The 20,613-nt window shown below is 44.6% G+C and overlaps 1 protein-coding gene across 3 annotated transcripts in view; it reads right to left on the bottom strand.

Moving 5' to 3' along the window:
• OSBP2 (oxysterol binding protein 2) overlaps window positions 1–20,613 on the bottom strand; it is a 177,857-nt gene that overhangs the window by 130,382 nt on the left and 26,862 nt on the right. The gene's annotated exons all lie outside the window — the stretch shown is intronic.

Genomic DNA, 20,613 nt, shown 5'->3' with positions numbered 1-20,613 from the left:
GAGATGGAGCAGGGTGGGCATCTGCCACTCAAACTGAGACTAGAGACCCGGAACCCCAGGGGGTAGACTTGGAGGCCCCCACACACACCGCCAGGAGTGACCTGGGAACTGAGATCTGCAGAGCAAGGATGCCACCATTCTCCTCTGGCACCAGGAGATGAAGGCAATGGCTGGGCTGACACAGTACCCCTTGTGACAAGGAACTGACCCTTGGCTGGTTACAAGGTCATGGAGCTAATGGTACCAAAGTAAGGGGAAGCGGAGGTGACTAAAGTGTGGGCCATTTCCAACTGTGACCAGTGTCTGAAAAGTGAGATCCAACTATCATGGCTGGATCTACTTAACTCATTCCTTTAGACACTCAAAGGAAATTCAGACACCACTCTTCCCCCGCCTCCCCACCCCGCCGCCAACGTACCAAAGCTCTTTCCACAAAGGATGTGGGAAAAGGAAGAGCAACTGGTCAGCACGTAACCCTGCCAGTGCCGGAGCTCATTTGGCACTTCTGCTGCTCTTTAATGCTCACTTACACTCCCTGGCTGTTCATCATCTGTTATTACTTCTTTGACTCTTCACCAGTTCCAAAGTCAGACGACTTGACACTCAGGAAGACATTTATCTTTCATTTGAACTACTGTTTCTGATTCTCTCCTGCTTTGGTTACATTCCTTAGGGAAGATGATACGCAGTTGACCCTTGAACAACGTCAGGGGTTAGAAGCACCCAACCCCCTGTGCAGTTGAAAATCTGCATGATGCTAGCAGAGAGTGAAGAGGATTCAGAAGGGGTGGTGGAGGAAGAAGAGGATGAATGTCGACCACAGCATCAGGACCAGCCACAGCAGCACCGAAGGAGCCTGTTTTACAACCTTCTTGCTTCAGTCTTCCAGGCGACCCCAGCTGGCCACCAGGAAGGGGACCCTGTCGCTGACTGGACTTGCCACGTCCCCTCCCAGGGAAGGGGTCAACGTGTCTTTGTTCTCTCGGAGGGTCGTGGTCCCTCCACTGCAGTGGGAGAGCAGATACCAATGAAGGCATGGGCGGACCTGAGTAGCGCAAGGTGTGGAGCGTGCTGGACACAAACCTGTGCACGTCCCCAGATTCCCTCGACCGCCTCCTCTGTCTCTCAGTCGGTGCCTCCTCCTTGCCCAACTGTCCCTCCACTTCTGGACTCTCGTAAAATGACAGTGGGAAACGGGAGATGGGAGTGAATGGGGCAGATACATCCTCCCTCCACTTGCACCTCTGCGGACTGCTGAGTGGTGCGTTTTCTCCTCATGTGTCTTCTGGAGGAGTATGTGCGCCAGGCCGGCTGTGTCTCTGCCGCTCGCTGTGAAGCGACATCCAGCAAAGGAAACGCACTGCATCACTGTCACTTCCATCTTCCCACTCCCCATTTCTGCTTCACTGCCCTTTGACTGCATCTCTCAAGTGTCAACTCTTTTTTTTTTCTTAACATCTTTATTGGAGTATAATTGCTTTACAATGGTGTGTTAGTTTCTGCTTTATAACATAGTGAATCAGCTATACATATACATATATCCCCATATCTCCTCCCTCTTTCGTCTCCCTCCCACACTCCCTATCCCACCCTTCTAGGTGGTCACAAAGCACCAAGCTGATCTCCTTGTGCTAAGCGGCTGCTTCCCACGAGCTACCTATTTTACATTTGGTAGTATATATATGTCCACGCCATTCTCTCACTTCGTCCCAGCTTACCCTTCCCCCTCCCCGTGTCCTCAAGTCCAGTCTCTACATCTGCGTCCTTATTCCTGTCCTGCCCCAAGGTTCTTTAGAACCACTTTTTTTTTAGATTCCATATATGTGTTAGTATACGGTATTTGTTTTTCTCTTTCTGACTTACTTCACTCTGTATGATAGACTCTAGGTCCAACCACCTCACTACAAATAACTCAATTTTGTTTCTTTTTATGGCTGAGTAATATTCCATTGTATATATGTGCCACATCTTCTTTATCCATTCATCTGTTGATGGAAAGTGTCAACTCTTTAATCCTTGCCTTGGGCTATGCGTTCTGGAGGACCTTCACACACACACAAAAATGTCCACAGGCAAGAAAAAAATTGACAGGCAACAAATTTTAACTCAGACACATAGAAAGACAAAGGCTACTAATCTGGAGCAAAGCACTCAGCCTTGTACGAGATTTCTGTTTAATGCTTGCTCAAGCTGACTCTGGTTCACTTGGTAAATTCCTCTCCGATCTTCTAAATTCTAATTTGGCAAGTACTTCCTGTGGGTTACCATATACAGGAATTGTGCTAGAAACTGGAGAGGTGGTAGATATAAAGGTAAATAAGACACATTTTCTGGCCTCAAAGAACATTCCGCTTTGTGAAAGAGATGGCCCATAAATTCCAAGGTACTATTTAATAAGCAGAGGGAAATAAATTCAAAACAAAGGGGGTGTTCGCTTTATAAAAATTCATTGAGTTACACTCTTGTAATTTACCTATTTTTCTATGTGTCTGTTACACACATACAATAGATTGTATGCTACATACATATTGGTTGCCAGTTAAAAGTTGGCTTTAAAATCAAAAGGAAAGGCATAAGCTGCCGGTGGTTAAATCTCAGGAAACAGAATGACCTTTTCTTGTCCTAGAGGGGTCAGGGGTACACTGGAGCAGTGTCTCAAACAGTGAGGGACTCTGCCCAAGCACAGACTAGGAGGAGGGTCAGGCTAACCCAGAGCAGCGGCATGGGGGCTGTGGCTCTGGGAAAGCCCAGGGATCCGGAGCAGCCAAAGGAGAGGGTCCAGCCAAGGCCTGGGTTGATGATGGGCATAAAAGTGAACTAAACTGTGTCCCCCAGGGAGATTTATTGAAGTCCTAACCCCCAGTACCTGTGAATGTGGCCTTATTTGGAAATATGGTTTTTGAAGATATAATCAAGTTAAGATGAGGTCATTAGGGTGGGCCCTAGTCCAATAAGACTGGTGTCCTTCTAAGAAGAGGAACAGACACAGAAACAGGAGGGAGGCAGAGATGGGAGTGATGCATCTACAAGCGAAGGAATGCCAAGGATCACCAGCCAACATCAGAGGCCAGGCGGGCCTGGGACAGACCCTCCTCCAGGGCCTTCAGAGAGAGCACAGCCCTGCTGACACCTTCGCTTTGGACTTCTAGCCTCCACAAGTATGAGACTATACATTTCCTTTGTTTTAAGCCACCCAGTTTTTCATGCTTTACCACAGCAGCCTAGGACACTAAACACAATGGCTGAACAGATGGGTGGAGGAATGACCTTCTGGAACCTCACATGCAGCTGAGCCTGTTCATCAGCTGAGCACACCAACCACAGGGCTGCACCTCACCCTCCACATAGTTCCCGTCTAGAATACTCAGCACCATGGCACCCGCACAGCTCCTCTCCTTACTGGAGCAGCCCTGCCCCAAAGCTGCCCGTCTTGCTCGGAGCTTTCCCCTTTTCCGACACCACAGTGGCTAGACAGCCAAAAACGACCTGCATCAAAGATTCCAAGGAATCAGCTTCCACCGACGACATGCATTCACACAAAACCTAAATGTGGAAGTGAGCAAGAGGCAAGGCATCCATCGTGGTGGCAGGAACTGCGACAGAGGGCGTGTGCTCTGGCAGCCCCAGATTCCAGGGCTCCCTGCAGCGGTGTCAGCAGTTCGCCCCATCACAGCAGAGGTGGTGAGAGTCTGGGGGCCCAGACTGCTCCTGACTCCTTCCAGCCCGCTCCTCCAGCCCTCCCAGCGAGTGGGAAGTGACCCCCGCCCCTGGCCGCACAGCCTTCTGCTCACACTAGCCAGAGTCATGTCTGCTGTGTGTGGCTGAGTCCTGACCCAGGCACCTCCCCAGAGGCTACATCATCTTGGAATGCAATCCTGGGACTGCAAACAAGGTGTGATGTTTGCTGTCCGGGATCCCTAGCAACCAGGCGAATCCTTGTGTGTTTGCAGAGGTTTTAAAATCTGGATCTAGAGATGCAAAACATACACTCGGAAAATGCAAGCCACTGATTGGGAGAGTTATTCGCAATAAATGTATCCAACAAAGAACTTGTGTCAAGAAAATATAAAGAACTCCTAAAATCAGTAATAAAGAGGCCAGCAACCCAATTTAAAAATGGGCAAAAGATTTAAGCAGGCACTTCCCAAAAGAGGATATCCAAATGGCTCATGAACGTACAAAGCAGTGCTCAATGTCATCAGTTATCAGTAAACATACACATGCCCCACGATCCAGCAATTCTGCTCCTACAGAACTCCCCACTTGGGATGTGCACACGTGTACATGTTCCAGAACTTCCACAGCATCTTCCTAATAACCGAGAACTGAAAACAACACACACATCTGTCCACACTAGACCGGATAAACAAATGGTGGTTTATTTGTTTGGTGGTTTATCCAATGGTGATTTATTATTATACAGCAATGAGAATAAAAGCATTAGAACTGCACATAACAACCTGCAAGAACCTCACAAACATAATGTTGAGCAGAAGTCAGACACCAAGAGGACGTATTGTGTGACTCCACTGATAAAAAGTACAGTAACAGGCAAAAGAAAGCTCTGGGGTGACAAGTCCAGACAGCACTTACCCTTGGGGGAGCAGTGACTGGAAGAGGACATGGGGGGACTCCTGGAGGGCTGGTCATGTTTTATTTCTTCAGCGGGGCAGAGCTTATTCAGTGTGTTCATTTTGTGATTTGCCCACTTTCCTCTCTGTATATTGTACTTTATTAAATGTTTACATTTAAAAGTACAGGAATGGGGGGAATTCCCTGGCAGTCCAGTGGTTAGGACTCCGTGCTCTCACTGCTGAAGGCCCGGGTTCAGTCTGTGGTCTGGGAACTAAGATCCCGCAAGTCGTGTGGCCAAAACAAAAAGAACAGGAATGGGGAGAATTCTTGGCTGGCAGTGGTGGCAGCAGCAACGATTGGTTCTCAGCGGCAGGAGAGGTAGCAGGGCCCCGGGGGCAAGGTCCTTGCCGGGGTGGTTCTGTGACACGACTTTGAGCCTGGATCCGGCTGCCCAGCCTGCCTTCTTCTCACCTCTCCTCTGAGACCTCTGTTCTGCCTTTTCAGGGATTCTGTGAGCAAATGAAGATCCTTCCAGTAAATACCTTTTTTTTTTTGGTTTAACATATCCAGAGCTGGTTTACTGTTATTCTCAACTAAGAACCTGCTGGTACACGTGAGCAGCAGCCACAGAAGGGATGTCGGAAGGTGGGGAGGGCAGTGAGGAAGGTTGTAAGAGACGCGGGCAGGAGAAAACAGCAGAGTTCGGTTCTTCTGTCTCTTGGGCCAAGGGGATGCTATTAGGACCCTTCAGGTCTAAGTAATGAAGCTCAGCTGTTTGTTCTAACGACCCAATCCCGAGGGCTTACCTTAGAAGCGTCTCACACAGGTTAGCCATTTAAGATGTGACAAGAAAGGCAGGAATGTCACCTCTCTGTTCCAGATGCAGAGGGTGAGCCTCAGAGATGTGGGCAGCTCAGTGGAGCTCCCAAAGGGGACTGCGCCACTAGAGCGAGGTCCACCCACCCACAACCCTGCCTCTTACCCACAGGGCCGCACAGACTTGTCCGCCAGGCTTCACGTGTGCTCTCAAAAGTCACCAAAGCTGGTGGGATGTCTCTATTTAGAAAATGCTCGACATGGCAAGTGTCAGACGTGGCCCATCAAACAGAAGCATCTACAGTGCAGTGTTTGCTTCCAGAGGTAAGACCATCACTACGAGACCTGACCCCATTTCATTTTGCTTCTGGCCTCATTCTTCACCATTTAGAGTTTCCCTTGAGAAATGTTAAATAAATGCTGCTACAAGTTCTACAGGAAGGATATTTCTAATGTAATTTTTAGAATAAAAACTAAAAAGGAGACTCAGGATCCATCCTCCATTTACTGAAATTCACGAGGCTACATTTTTACACAAATGGAGGATGACAGTAATTTATAAAAGACAGCACACTTATCAAGACAACTTGGGCTTCCCTGGTGGCGCAGTGGTTGAGGGTCCGCCTGCCGATGCAGGGGACACGGGTTCGTGCCCCGGTCCGGGAGGATCCCACATGCTGCGGAGCGGCTGGGCCCGTGAGCCATGGCTGCTGAGCCTGTGCGTCCGGAGCCTGTGCTCCACAACAGGAGAGGCCACAACAGTGAGAGGCCCGCGTACCGCAAAAAAAAAAAAAAAAAAAAAAAGACAACTTATATCCAGGTAGTACCTCAGTTTCTGTAAGAGTCTGTCACAAACATGAGTCTTTTGATCCTTGCAAGGGTCCAGAAAGTGGGCAAAGCAGACATTGATTTGTTCAGCAAATATTTAGCAAGTATATTCTATATGGCAGGCACCTGTAGGAGGAAATTAGCCTCATTTTATATCCAAGAAAGGAGAGGAGGCCAGGAAAAGGTAAATCATGTGCCCCCATCCATAGAGCTGGTAAACAACAAAGCCAGCACCAGAAATCAGTTTCTCTGCCACCAGCACAGGGCTCTTCTCAAGGAGAAAACTGGGGTTTCCATCCAGAAAAAAATGTTCTGCTTTACCCGGTCATTGTTTGTATTTGCTGTTTACAAGCTAGAACATAAGTTCCACGAGCCACAGACCTGGCCTGTCTTGCCCCTACACACGTGACACATGGTGGGAGCTCAGAGATGTTGGGCTGGCAGAGTGAATTAATACATGCGGGTTACATGCAGAGGAACAAACCCAGGGAGATGATCCAGGCTCGGCCCACACCGGAAGTCCTGCCAACCTCACATGCTAAAAGTGGAGTAATGGGGGTAACACCACCCCACTCCGTCAACATCACTGACTGAAAATCCATTAGACATATTTTGTAGTTCCATCAAAATATCAAAATATCATGAACTACTCAGTGACACCTAAGGTGGTTCTTCAGATTATTAAGTGGAAAGCCTGTCACAGAATATTACGTAAATGCTTTAGATCTCAAATTTAGACTAAAAAGGTCTTGTCAAGTAGAAAATGGATGAATGTTTTAATGGCTGAAGCAAAAATTAAAACACTGTCTGATGTGGTTCTACATGTGTGTAGAGGAAATATTTAAGACAATTATGCTGTAAATGGGGGAGTGTAAAGGAACTTACGAGGAGGTAAGGTTTCTATACTTCACTAAAACTGGTAAAATGACATCAGCAGACTGTGATAAGTCATGTATATGTAATGTAATATATAGAAGAGCCACTAAAAAAGTTATCCAAAGAGACATACTCAAAAACACTAAAGAATGATTAAACATGGGGTGACCACATGACCCAACAATTCCACTCTGAGGTATACACCCAAGAGAAATGAAAACATATGCCCACACAAAAACTTGTACACAAACATTTATAATAGCATTATGCATAACAGCTAAAAGGTAGAAACAATACCATCAATGAATGAATGGACAAAAAAAGATTCATACAATGGGGCCCAACTTGGTTGAACCTTGAACATTATGCTAAGTGAAAGAAGCCAGGCACAAAATTCCACATATTGTATGATTCCATCCATATTAAAGTCCAGAATAGGGAAATACAGAGAGACAGAAAGGATTGGAGTTGTTGTTTAGGACTGGGAGCACACAGCTAGGGGCGCACGGGAGTGGTAGCTAAAGGGTATGGGGTTTCTTTTGAAGATGATGAAGACATTCTAAAATTGACTTTAGTGATGGTTGTACATATCTGTGAATATATTAAAAACCATTAAGTTGTACACTTTAAATGGATTATTTGCATGGTATGTGAATTATCTCTGAAAGATTAGAATGAGAATAACAGCTGTAATACATTAAAAGACATCAAGTCAAGGAGTTCATAATGAAGCTGAAAAAGTAAGTCATCAGTAACCTTGGAGGGATGCTAGGGACCCATTTATTTGTTTGATAATTGGTGAATAAAAGAAAGCATGGGGCATTTTCCTACCATTTCCATATTAACTAAACCATTGGGTAACCTAATGGTTGATGAGGGGAAGTTTCTCTTTATAGAATTATTCCCTCTAATAACTGAAAAAGGCAATAATAGAATATCAGCATTTTGCGAACTGTAATAAACTAATGGGTCTAGAAAATTGTCAACAATGGCCTCTGATATTTGTGTGCATATGTGTGTGTGAAAGAGACAGAGAGAGAGAGAAGGAGGGAGAGGGGGAAGGGAAGGGAAAGAAAGGAAGGAAGGGAGGGAGGGAGGAAGGAAGGAAGGGAGGGAGGGAGGGAGGGAGGGAGGGGGAAAGAAAGAACCAGCCAATACATGCCCCTTTTCAATATATCCATGAACTATTCTGCCACTATAATTTAATCTTACTCTGATGGAATCCCTAGCTATCAGTTTACAGGAAATAAAGAAGATAGAAGAGTATGATAAATAACATTATGGAGATGCAATCAGCAAAATCCAGTTTGTGTGAAACTACAGAACAAATGACCCCGTTTCTTCAACAAATAAATTGCAAGGGGAAAAAGAGAAAGAGAGAAGAAGAACCCATAAATCAAGAGAGACTGGGGAGCCCCTTCCCCTTTCCCAGGAGAAACTAAGCTGTGGGGAATTCAGACAGTGCAGCCAGGCCCTGTGGCAGAGGGGTTTGGCCAAGACCGCCACCAAGATCAGCAATACCAACGTCAAGATAACTCAGCCAGCACGACTGGTTGCGCAGGAACAGAGGAGATTTGGCCAGCGTGACCAGGAGGGTGTTTTCATACAAGGGACTGAGCAAATAAGTAAATATATTGAGGATAATGGGAGCCAGATATCTTACTGTCAGAGTCTGAAGTTGGAAACATGGAAGAGAAAGGTAAGAAAAAACTACCTCTACCCACAAAGAGAGCCTAGAATCAATAACGTCCCAATGACAATGAGCACACCTAGCACTCAGTGTCTGGCTTCTAGATACCATTTTCCACTAAAAGGAACCAGGGCTCATTGGAGAAATGGCAGATTCCAGTACAGAAGAACCAGGATCATTCTGTTGTACAAAAAAAGGAAGGAGGGTTCAAATAGGGAATGTCAAAAGGACACAGGAGCCAGTTTAAAAGGACTCCTCTTACCCAAAACCAGGACAATTTGAGTGTCAAAATAAATGATAATTACAGATAACAACCCATTGGATAATCTAGAAATCCATGGGTTCATACTGATATAAATAAATGGGTAAATTAAAAGCTCTTCTTTATAGTACAATGCCTACTAATAAATATAGAAGGAATGATGTTATTAGAAAATCACCAATTGGCAACCATCAAAGTAATAATAGATTCAGGCAAGAATCACCAAAGGGTGGTAAAAATCAGTTGGAAGGGACTTCCCTGGTGGCGCAGTAGATAAGACTCTGAGCTCCCAATGCAGGGGGCCCAGGTTTGATCCCTGGTCGGGGGATCATGCATGCCACAACTAAGGAGCCTGCCTACCACAACTAAGACCCAGTGCAAGCAAATAAATAAATAAATAAATATTTTTTAAAAAATCAGTGGGGAGATTTGTTGATGAACAGGGTTTTACATAGCCTTAAGGTGTCTCCCCATAAAAATACTTTCTAATTAGTCATTAATTAGTAATTATAAAGTTAACTTTACAGTGGCGAAACCTGGCAAACACCATCTTAACCAAATGATGATCACTAGTGGTAGGACAAATCAACATCATGTGCCTCCTGATATGATGCACTGTGAAGGACACAGTATGCATCCTGTGGTATTTCTGCCACAAATGCAGGACTTGAATCTAAACATAAGGAAACACCGGGCAATCCCAAATTGAGGCAGATTCTACAAAGTAACTGGCCTGAATTTATCAAAAACGTTTAGGTCATGAAAGACAAGGGAAAATGGAAGACTGTTCCAGACTGAAACTAAAGTGACAAGACACAACAACCAAATGCAATCTACGATCCTGCAGTGGATCTTCTACCTCAAAAGGACATTATTGGGACAACTGGTAAAATATGAACAGGGTCCACGGATTGGATGGTAGCTTTGTATCAGTGTTTACACTGTGAATATATAGGAGAATGTCCTTGTTTTAGGAATACACGCTGACATATTAAGTGATCCCCAGCATCATGTCTGAAACTTACTCTTAAAGAGTTAAAAGGGACTTCCTTGGCGGTCCAGTGGTTAAGACTTCGCCTTCCAATACAGGGGGTGCAGATTCCATCCCTGGTCTGGGAGCTAAGATACCACATGCCTCGCAGCCAAAAAACCAAAACAGAAGCAATATTGTAACAAATTCAATAAAGACTTTAAAAATGATCCACATCAAAAAAAAATCTTAGGGCTTCCCTGGTGGCGCAGTGGTTGAGAGTCCGCCTGCCAATGCGGGGGACGCGGGTTCGTGCCCCGGTCTGGGAGGATCCCACATGCCGCGGAGCGGCTGGGCCCGTGAGCCATGGCCGCTGAGCCTGCGCGTCCGGAGCCTGTGCTCCGCAGCGGGAGAGACCACAGCAGTGAGAGACCCGCGTACCGCAAAAAAAAAAAAAAAAAAAAAAAAACTTAAAAAAAAGAATTAAAAATAATATGTATAAATATAATATATAGAGAGAATGATAAGGTAAATGTAGTATATTAACAATTGGAGGACCTGAGGGGTGGGTACATTGGAGTTCTTTCATAACTTTCCTCTAAGTTTGAAATTATTTCAAAACAAAATATTTTTTAAAATCTGAGGAGAAATATCAACAATTGCAATGAATGGACTCTATTTGGATCCTGATTTCTGGAAACTCTAAAAAAATTTTAAACTAATGGGGAAATTTTATTACGGGATTATATGAAATCATGCATGTAAAAAATTTGAAAATTGTAAAGCACTACAGAATTTAAAGAAACTTTCATTCAATAAATATCTATTGAATGCCTACAAAATTTTTTTTATTAAAGAGAAATCAATGGAGAAATTTTAATATTGACTGGATATTTGATAATATTAAGGAATTATTGTTAAATTTTTAGGCATGTTAATGCCATTTAGGTTAATTTTTAAGAAACTTTCATCTCTAAAGAGATACATAATGAAATATTTACAAATATTCATTATTATTAAAATTATTTTTTAACTTATTTTTTAACTTAATTCTTAGAATTAAGTAAAAGATGTCTGCGACTTACTTCAAGTTAACTGAGGGTGGGGAGGCCATAGAGTGACCTTACAGTGAGACTTGCTAACACTGGGTGATGGGCCATCATCTACTTTTATGCGTTTGAAAATTTCCACAGTAAAAAATAAAATCCATTTAAAATCTATCGCATTTTAAATTCTTCCCTGTGTACAGCGACAGCCAACAGCAGCGATGAAGGACTTTGGTGACAAGCCCCTGTAAGCCAGAGCACAAGGCTATGCGCTGAGTGTCTCGGGAATCAAGGAACGAGATGATGGGTCCCTAGGGCACAGGGCGGGATCTATTTTGAGCACAGTCCTGCGCCTACACATTCAGGATACTTGAACGGATTTTATTTTTTTTAATCAGCACACAATCTCTGTAGCTGCAGCCACAATCTACAGGGTGTCCCAGCAACCTAGATTCTTCCTTTTACAAGTGATCTGTGAGCTTACATGTTCAGCAGCACTAAAACATACCCCCTAAAAATGTTACACCAAGCAAAGGAGGCTCTAAAAAAGAAGATCAGTTACCAAGACAAGAGAAAGACTGAAATGCCAGGGATTAGAGGTCAATTAAGGAGACACTGAAGTCGAAATTTAACACACTAAGGACAATTACAAATTTAAATGCACATATTACTATACGAGTTTATAGAGCTGATGGTGAGACATAATTTATTCAGGAATTCTTCTTCTTCCCTTTATGGGCTCCGGTATTATAGGCACTGACGTTAATATTAGATGAAATAATCTTATGTAAAAGTGACTCCCACCAAGCTTCAATGGAAGCAGAAACAGCAGCTCAGCTCCTGTCAAACCATGACAGCAGCCTGCAAAACCAAAGTCCCCACAGCACAGTCACAGACTCCCAAACGGAGGCTGAGTTTAAAACAACCATCACCCCTGCTGGGCACGTTCATTCTTTCGTTCAGTCAACGTGGCAGGGCAGGCCCTGGGGTCAGATCAGTGAGCAAGACAGATGAGGTCGGGGCCTCTGTGGCATAGTCTTATCTCCTGGGCCCGCACAGCATCCAGCAAGAGTGTGCCTTCTGTCTCCCCTCCAACATTTGGACTGAACAAGGGAAGGGCCCTGTCAGCAGAGAGGGGTCTCCCCCCGACACGGTTCCTCAACTCTAAAAAGATAGTCCCCGGCATGACTACCCCTGAAAGAGACCTCAAGTATGTCTTCTTCATCCTCTGGCAAATCCAGCCCTGCTTTCCTTGAATGGACAGGAGTGTGGGGTTCAACAGGAGGTTTTCACTCGTTACGCATTCACTGTTAGAAAAACCCTGACATTCAGAACATCCCCTTCACTCACGAAAGAGTTTACCAAGTGCTTCTTCACGGTTTATTTCAGACAGCCAAGTAGGTCCGTTTACGGATGACGAAAGTGAAGGTCACAAAGGTTTGGAGCCTTCCTCCCCCACTGGGCAGGGCTGACTTGTATAACTAAGAGGATACAGTGGAAATGACAGAGTGTGACTTCGAGGGTAGGTCAGAAAAGGCATTGTGGTTCCTGCGTGCTCTCTCTTGGATCACTCCCCCTGGGGAAAGCCAGCTGTCATATTGTGAGGACACTTTGGACAGGTCCACAGAGCTAGGAACGGAGACCTCCTGTCAACAGCCAGCACCACTTGGCCAGGCAAGTGAGGGAGCTGCTTAGAAGTGGAGCCTCCAGGCCCAGTCAAGCTTCACATGAGTGTCACCCTCATGAAATCATCCCCAGCCAGAATCCCTCCAACTCCTCCTCAAGAATTCTTTTTTTTTAATTAATATTTATTTATTTATTTATTTATTTGGCTGCTCTGGGTCTAGTTGCGGCACACAGGATCTTCGTTGCAATTTAGTTGCAGCATGCGGATCTAGTTGCCTGACCAGGGAACGAACCTGGCGGCCCCCTGCATTGGGAGCGTGGAGTCATAACCACTGGACCACCAGGGAAGTCCCTCACTCATGAATTCTTAACGCCACTAAATGTTGGGTGATTTGTCATGCAGCAATAGATAATACACAGGGACACCGAGCCAGCCTCTCTGAAGATGAAGAGTATGGTCACATGGAAGGGATAAGTCCAGCTGTGCAGGACAGAAAAACACCCCTATCAGGACAAATGCTGCCTGGAAACCCACCTCAGCTCAACAAAGGAAGAATTTTCTGACATTCAGAATTATCTCAGTAATACCGTTTTGTCTTGGAGATAAAGGTTTATTCTCTGTCACCTGAGAGGTTTGCCCAAGGCTCATGCTGAGGGGCCAGAAATGCTATAGGAAGAAGTCAATGAACAGACAGATGGTTGGACCAGATGACCTTTAAGTTCCTTTCCTACCTAGACATTCTCCCACCACTAGCTTCCCAGGCACCGATGACAGGTCTGTCCAGTGTGTGGCCAGCTAAGAGCTACTGAACACTGATCTAACATGCAATGGGCCTTCTAGGAGGAAACAACTGAAATACTGGTCCTGCCCTCAAGCAGCTGCACATGCCCACAGATGACATATCACTCAGCCCACTTGTTCAAGGTGGAGGAGGGTCCCAGGTGCCGCTGCCTGAGGCAGAGCTGTCCTGGCCACCTGCGGATATGCAAGCAAGAATAAACCCCCCCTTGCTTTAAACCTCTGGGTTTGGGGGTGGTTTGTTTTGGAGCTGCCTGATCCAGGAGGAGAGTGAGCTGAGGACCCAGTTCTAACTCTCTCTCCTGTCAGGATGGTCACAGAGCCCACTGTCATCAGAGTATGACCATGGAGGAAGAGGTGAGATGATCCTGGAGAGGCAGAGATGAGGCTGGTCCTGAGGGTGGGTGGGTTGTATGGGTATGGAATGAAGGGAAGGTGGAAAAGGAGGCTCCAGTGTCGAAACGCAGAGGGCCATCAGCAGTCTTGTTAGCAACCTAAGTGTCCGCTCTTGATCTCCACCCACCTCCTCTTAGGCTATGGCAAACACCCTTTCAGTGAGTAGAGGACTCTGTAGCTAGTCACAGAAGCCTAGAGATGTGAGAAGGGACCTTAGCGGTCTGCTTTCTTAGATTTAACTTCCCATGGTCCCAGATGACAGAGGTGCAGCTGGACCTTGAAGATGACACGCTGTCATATTCAATGAGTGTCCGTGTTTTTCAAAAGGGTTTGGTTTTCACCTTCACATATATGGTCAAATGATCTTTGAGAGGGGTGCCAAGACCACTCAATGGGGAAAGGACAGTTCTCTTCAACAAATGGTGCTGGGAAAACTCGATATCTGCATGCAAATGAATGAAATCGGACCCTTAACTTACACTGTATACAAAAATTAACTCAAAATAGATTAAAGGGCTTCCCTGGTGGCACAGTGGTTGAGAGTCCACCTGCCAATGCAGGGGACGCGGGTTTGTGCCCCGGTCCGGGAAGATCCCACATGCCGCGGAGCGGCTAGGCCCGTGAGCCATGGCCGCTGAGCCTGTGCGTCCGGAGCCTGTGCTCCGCAACGGGAGAGGCCACAGCAGTGAGAGGCCCGCGTACCGCAAAAAAAAAAAAAAAAAAAAAAAAGATTAAAGACCTCAACGTTAAGACCTAAAAGTATACAACTCCTAGAAGAAAACAGAGGAAAAGCTTCATGACCCTGGATTTGGCAATTGGGACTACGTCAAATTTTAAATGTTTGTACATAAAATGACACAATCAAAAGAGTAAAAAGGCAACCTATGGAATAAGGGAAAAATATTTCCAAATCATATATTTGATAAAGGATTAATAATGAGAATATATGGAGAACTCCTACAATCAACAACAAAAAAATCAAGTAGATTAAAAAATGGACAAATGACTTGAACAGACATTTCTCCAAAGATAATATACAAATGGCCAACAAGTACATGAAAATGCGCTCAACATCACTAATCATCAGAGAAATGCAAATCAAAACCACAAGGAGCTATCACTTCACACCCATTAGGATGCCCATTATTAAAAAAACAAACAAACAAAAAACAAAAAACAGGGACTTCCCTGGTGGTCCAGTGGTAAAGAATCCGCCTTCTAATGCAGGGGACCTGGGCTCGATCCTTGGCTGGGGAACTAAGATCCCACAAGCCACGGGGCAACTAAGCCCACATGCCCCAACTACTGAGCTCCAGTGCCTCAACGAGAGAGCCCACACGCTCTGGAGCCTGCACACCACAACTAGAGAAAAGCCCGCACACCGCAACGAAGACCCAACGCAGCCAAGAAATAAATAAAATAAATAAATATTTAAAAAATACAAAGTGTTGGCAAGGATATGAAGACATTGGAACTTTTGTGCATTGTTGGTAGGACTGTAAAATGGTGCAACCATGATGGAAACAGTATGGAGGTTCCTCAAAAATTAAAAATAGAACTGCCCTATGATCCAGCAATCCCATTTCTGGGGACATATCCAAAAGACTTGAAAGCAGGGTCTCAAAGAGATGCACACCCATGTTCTATTCACAATAGCCAAGAGGTAGAAGCAACCCAAATGTCCATTGACAGATGAATGGATAAGCAAAACGTGGTCTATACATACAATGGAATATTATTCAGCCTTAAAAAGCAAGGAAATCCTGTCACATACTACAGCATAGATGAACCTTGAGGAAATTAAGCTAAGTGAATTAAGCCAGTCACAAAATGACAAATACTGTGATTATTCCACTTTTATGAGGAATCTAAAGTAGTCAAATTCATAGAAACAGAAAGTAGAATAGCGGTTACCAGGGGCTGGGGAGAAGGGGAAAAGGGGAGTTGTTTAACGGGTAAAGAGTTTCATTTTTACAAGATGAAAAAGTTCTGATGATCTGTTTCACAACAATGTGAGTATACTTAACACTATTGAACTGTATACTTAAAATTGGTGAAGATAGTAAATTTATGTTATGTGTTTTTACCAATATTTTAAAAAATACACTGCTAATTAATGACCAAGAAAGGCAGCAGGGCTGGGGGTGAGCTTGATTTCCCACTGTCTTTACAGCCTATAGATTATCAACTCTAACGATGGCTAGACCCCGGTTATGAAAGATGTGGTTCCATACATGATCTGATGGAAATATTTTAATACTTAAGAATTGGACAATTTGGGACTGAGAGAACTCCTGGGACCCAGGAGGAGTTCTAGTAGGTACTTTCATGTGTTTCCTCTCACTTTCTATCCAGCAGCTAGACCACTGGATCCTTAGAACAGACAAAGGGTAAACTACATGGACCTCTAATTCAAACACATCTATTTTCAAAACTTTTGGGGGAAAAGGGGATCAGGACAGTGTAGTAACTAAGAACAATTGCTCTGGACTTAGCTTGGCCTGGACTTGAATCTGGCTATGCAACTTACTAGTCGTGAAATCTTCAAGCCTTTTCAACCTCTCTAGACCCACTTCTCCATCTGTAAAACAGGGACAGTAATAATAGAACCAATAACCCCTAGGCTCATTCAAAGGATAAAATGAAATAATCCATCCAGAGTGCTTAGCACAGGGCCTGACACATAGTAAATATGACAAGTGTTATTATGAGAAATAAAGCCCTCTAAGGTACATATTTAAGATTACACTACTGACAGCTTCTGAACAGGCAAGGAAGGGCTGTAGCAGACACTATGTGGCATTGCCCTTGTCCTCTTCTTAGAATAGGGTTGCCAGGGACTTCCCTGGTGGCGCAGTGGGTAAGAATCCGCCTGCCAATGCAGGGCACATGGGTTCGAGCCCTCGTCCACGAAGATCCCACATGCCGCGGAGCAACTAAGCCTGTGCGCCACAACTACTGAAGCCCGGGCACCTAGAGTCCATGCTCTGCAACAAGAGAAGCCACTGCAATGAGAAGCCCGCACACCGCAATGAAGAGTAGCCCCCGCTCGCCACAACTAGAGAAAGCCTGCACGCAGCAACGAAGACCCAACGTAGCCAAAAATAAATTAATTAATTTTAAAAAAAGAAAGAATAGGGTTGCCAGATAAAATACAGGATGAAAAAAACAGTCCTAAGCTAAAATATATAGTACAATTAAAAAAACATGGGAGGGGCTTCCCTGGTGGAGCAGTGGTTAAGAATCTGCCTGCCAATGCAGGGGACACGGGTTCGAGCCCTGCTCTGGGAAGATCCCACATGCTGCGGAGCAACTAAACCCGTGCGCCACAACTACTGAGCCTGCGCTCTAGAGCCCGCGTGCCACAACTACTGGAGCCCATGTGCCACAACTACTGAAGCCCGCGCGCCTAGAGCCTGTGCTCCGCAACAAGAGAAGCCACTGCAATGAGAAGCCCATGCACCACAACGGAGAGTAGCCCCCGCTTGCCGCAACTAGAGAAAGCCCACGCCCAGCAATGAAGACCCAACACAGCCAAAGATAAATAAATAAAATAAATAAATTTATTAAAAAAAAAAAAATCATGGGAGGCCCAGTTAAATTTGAATTTTAAATAAACAACAAATAATTTTTAGTATATCCCAAATATTGCATGGGATATACCTATACTGAAATTTTATTTATTTATTCTGAAATTTGATATTTATCTGAAATTCATATTTAACTGGGTATTCTATATTTTTATTTGCTAAATCTGACAAACCTACTTGGAACTTTGCCCCAGCCCCACTCCCAGGTGGCCTGAGCAGTCATTTTTGACCCAGACCTGTTCCCAGACTCCAGTTGATTAAACTTGGCCAAAATGGAACCAATCCAGTTTTCCTTCATAGAAATTGGATTAAGGTAGTTTGACAGCCTCTGCTGTATTGATGGTTATACCTGTAACTCATGAACTCAGGAGCTGTAGGCAGCAGCCACCTTCTGCCACATGGCCCAAGGAGCAAAAAAACAGAACAGACTGGACTACAGGGAGGAAAATAAGAAGTAAAGCAGACATCAGAAATGAGAAAAGTATGCAAACTGCCAGGCAGGCTTTGTAAAATCATTCTGTGGTCTCACAAGAAAGCTTTTTTTAGACACACACACATCGCTCTAGTTGCTCTGGAAAGCTTTTGCTACTTGTCAAAAAGCCTAAGAAATCAAGACAATTGTAGACTTAATTCCTGGGCTCAATATGTCCCATGTTATTGATTTGAAGGGTAAAAATTACTAGGAAGCCACTTTGACCTCAATTGTGGGTCTAGTGATCAAAGTGGTACTGCTGAAAATGTAGTCTCTGGATCAGGTCTGGTCTGTGCATGTCTGCCCTGTTTCCTTGGGACGCTCCCTCTGAGGCAAGCCAGCCTCCAGGGAAGCAGTCTGGCTGCTCTGAAGTCACCATGCAGTAAGGAAGCCCAAACCAGCCATGTGGACAGAGCACAGGGAGAAGCCCTGAGACTCTATGGATTGAGAGAGGTGCCCAGCCAGCCTCCAGATGCTCCAGAACCTGCCATTCCGACCCCAGCCACCAGCTGACTGCAGCCCCATGAGAGGGCCCAAGCCAGAACTGTACAGCCAAGCCCTTTCTGAATTCCCAACTGAGAGAAACTGTGAGCGATAATAAAACCATTGTTGTTGTTTTAAGCCTCCAAGTTATGCAGCAATAGATAACTGATAAGCCTAGTGCACAGGGGCAGCTGTCCTTGCCAACAGTTTCACTGTTGAGCAAGTACCTGATCACAATGGGATGAGACTAGCTTTTCATGAGGCCTCCAGAGCCAGCATTCCTGCTGTGTGGTCACATGCAGGGCCCAATCCTGAAGACAGGTGAGTCAGACAGGGTACCTCCTGAATGAAGGTAACAGGTGGGGAATCAAGAGGGGGCAAAGGCCCCCCAACCATCCCTTCTTGAGGGAGGCTGCCCACTCACAGGTCTCCAAGTGGACCAGGGACATACCTACCCCAGGGAGAGCTGGAGGGATGGCTTGTTTGGGTGGAAAGACAGTCAGAGCTTCTGACACTAAGAGGACAGACTCCGGTGGTGTGGAACTCCAGAAAGTGCTGGATTCAGATCTCAGCTAGGCCACCCACTAAGCGATGCCACTGCAGTGGGACAAACCCTGGCTTTCTCAATTGTCATCAGGACATAATAACTACCTTTCTCCCTGGGTTGTCATCAAGTGGGATGACACACGCATAAGCACCTTATACACCATTAAGCACTGTTCAAATGTGGTCATTATTAGAATCTAAGATAGAACAGAGAAAAAATACAGGGTATGGTCTCCATCACCATTTTCATCTCATGCATTGAATTTTTCTTTGATGAACCAAAGACCTTAAATATAGATAGGACAGCCTCTGCCCAGCTCATGAGGACATGTGACAAATAGAACAGCGAGGTTTCATACCTCTGTCTCCCCTCTTTTCAAAGATTCCTGCAAGTCAAAGTAGGCTGGTGTCAAGGCCAAATCCTGTTTCCATATGCTTCATCCTAGCACCAGCCAGCCTCTCAGTCAGAGTATAGTCAGAAATGGCTGACTCCAGGGCTGAGCCAAGACAAGTTCAAAAAGAGCCTAGAACATCTTTTCAAGCGGGACATGGGAAGCTATCAATACCATCAGGGTCCTTTCCAGAGGACTCCAGAGCCAACTGAAGACACCCCCCTACTAAGCAAATTTAAGGCAGGATAATACAAGCCTCATTAAGGGCTACATGGCATTTATCCTGCCTTTCCTGTGTGAACTGTATCCCTGAGTAACCAATGAGTAGTAGATGAGGATAAGTTTCTCTTTATAGAAGTATTCCTTCTAATAAATGAGGAAGAATGATAGAACTAGGTTAATCTAAGACTGATTGTTACCACCTGCTAATGTCATAGACCTAGAAGTCACCAGACATTATGAGCTCCTGATGGAAGAACACATAACCACCTGATCAAGTTTCTAGATCTATCTACCAAATTAAGGAACTACAGAGGACACAGGAACATGTTAACCTACACCAGGAGGATGCAATCAGCAAAACCTAGACTGTGGGACATTCTATAGGTAGACCTTATTTAGGTCCTGATACAAACAAATGTATCAAAAAACCATTTATGGTGGAGGGAGGGATAGATTGGGAGTTTGAGATTGACATGTACTGTACACACTATTATATCTAAAATAGATAACCAACAAGGACCTACTGTAAGCACAGGGAACTCTGCTCAGTATTCTGTAATAACCTAAATGGGAAAAGAATCTGAAAAAGAATAGATACTTGTATATGTATAACTGAATCACTTTGCTGTACACCTGAAACTAACACAACATTGTTAATCAACTGTACTCCAATATAAAATAAAACATTTTTTTAAAATTTATGACATTTGAGACCATTGAAACTTTGAACACTAACTGGATATTTGATGATAACAAGGAATTATTGCTAATTTGTTTTAGTTGTAACAACAGTGTTGTGGATATGTTTTTTTAAATCCTCATCCTTTAGAGATACATACTGAAATATTTACAGGTGATGTGTGATATTTGCGGTTTACTTCAAAATGGTGTGGGGTGGGGGCACTGAGATGAAGCAAGATTGGCCAGGAAGTTAATAATTGTTGAAACTGGATAATGGGTATACGGGGGTTCATTATACTCTTGGCTACTCTTATATAAGTTTTAAATTCTTTATAACACAGAG

The sequence above is a fragment of the Mesoplodon mirus genome, assembly GCF_964341445.2.
Source record: "Mesoplodon mirus genome assembly, chromosome: 13".
Taxonomy (NCBI): Eukaryota; Metazoa; Chordata; class Mammalia; order Artiodactyla; family Ziphiidae; genus Mesoplodon; species Mesoplodon mirus.
Note: the sequence above shows the minus strand (reverse complement) of the source record. Positions and strands in the feature narration are given on the sequence as shown.